Source organism: Apium graveolens, chromosome 1, assembly GCF_009905375.1.
Source record: "Apium graveolens cultivar Ventura chromosome 1, ASM990537v1, whole genome shotgun sequence".
Classification (NCBI taxonomy): domain Eukaryota; kingdom Viridiplantae; phylum Streptophyta; class Magnoliopsida; order Apiales; family Apiaceae; genus Apium; species Apium graveolens.
The window spans coordinates 181,819,383-181,821,415 of record NC_133647.1 but is presented as its reverse complement, the minus strand read 5'-3'; positions in this window follow the sequence as shown (position 1 = coordinate 181,821,415).

The following is a 2,033-nucleotide window of genomic DNA, read 5'->3' as shown; positions in this document are numbered from 1 at the left end:
CCTCCAAACCGGGGTCAGAAGTTTGGGGCCCACAACACACACCATATTAAACCTGTTATGAATATAATAATATATAGGTATGCAATGACCCTACTTACCATAATCCACGGATCGAAATAGTTTAAAGTATGTCCACAAGCCACAATCTTATTTATTACACAAACGTACCAAAACCCAGTTTATTTATCTTACATTGGAAGTTTCAACTTTATTACAAACTATAAACACAACCAAGCCAACATCCTCTGCTAGTCTATTCCAATTCAACCTGGATACCTAGCTCGCACACCTGTCTGGGGATCCTCGCTACCATCAGTTTCCTTTTTCATTGGAAAAGAATATAAATAGTTTTGCAAGAGTGAGCTAACTAGCTCAGCAAGTCACAAAGACAATAACTGAGATTAACATTGATCAATTGAAATGATATAAAGAATCAAGTTTACTGCTAAGCAATGATTAGAATTGGATATTCATTTTCATTTTAAAAACCAAGGCTAGGCTACTGATCAGTCACGCACTAACCCCGAGCAAGGCTCCCAGCTTTGTTCTATATATACTGGATCCAAGGCACACATTGACCTACTATGACCACGAATCTGGTCTATATTCAAAAATAATCCAATTCTAGAATCACAATACGATAATAAATGTAACTCAATAGTTGAATCATAAACAATTTTTATTTTGAAATGTAGGATGATCTGTAATCTCATGAAATAACCAGGATATCATGAAGGTTGGGTTTCAATCAAAGAAAGAATAAAAAAACGGAAGACCCAAGGGTTCAAGAGTTACAAGAATTGGTCTTTCAGTTACACATGGTATAAGGGTTGGTATGATAAGCAATTTTGTATCAGGGATCAGTATGTGGTGGGTATGTATTTATGGAGTAGTATCGTATAGGTGTGGCTTGTTTATGTGAATTCAACAATCAACGATTATTGAAGAAAAAAGCTTATGGCTTAAGATCAATAAGAATCAGGGTTTAGGTTAAGAACTTCAAAGTACTTGCATTATAGAATAATAATCGTTGAAAGTAATTACGACACAGTGAAGAACGTTCCAAAATACTTGCAATAATCAAGAGGAAAAGAAATACTTACCTTATCGATTCGCTTTCACTTTACTAGCATTTATCAATTGATTCCCACTCACTGACTACCTATTTTCCCTTTCTACGTCTCGCTTCCTCTGTTAAACACCACATATACTTATCAATATTATTTCTCAACTCATTATATTCGATACAAGCTTCTATCTACCCTACGTTTCACCCAAATCCGATGTACGGATTAAAAGTTACAGCAGAAATAGACAAACAATCATTTTATACAGCAATCAGGTCACATATGACACATAGCATGTAAGATATTCAATCCAAATAATTTATCAAAGAAGATTCAGGGTCAAAATGATTTTTCAGGTATTTAATACGAATTTTTGAACATTTTTCGGAATTAAAATTGGACTTCGAATCATTTTATAATTAAATAATAGGGTTCAAACACCCGAATATGACCTTAAAATAATTTTATAATAATTATCGGGCCTTGAAAATAATTTTAAATAATATTTTGAAGCTCGAAACTATTTTTTGAAATTTTTAAATCAATTTTAAATAATTAATCCAATTAAATATCAATTAAAATTATTTAATCAATTAATTAATTAATCAATTAATATTTAAATTAATTGACTAATTAAATAATTAATTATTAACTAAAATTATTAATTAAATAATTAAGATTTTTTTTGTAATTAAAATAATTTCCAGAAGTCAAATACTGAATTTTTGGAATTAAATTATATAAATAAAAACATTTTTTTGAAAATATAAATTCTGGGGGGTAAAGTGTAAGATTTTAAAACGTTTTGGTCGCAAAAATGAAAGTGTAACAGTTGCAAAATTGAGTACGAAATCTGAGATTTTGGAAAACAACAGGGGCCTAACTGTAATATGTCCCCCACCGTCGTCTTCTCCGACGACTTCACCGGCGGCGACATCGCCGGCCGGCCATTCGTGCCTAGAATTG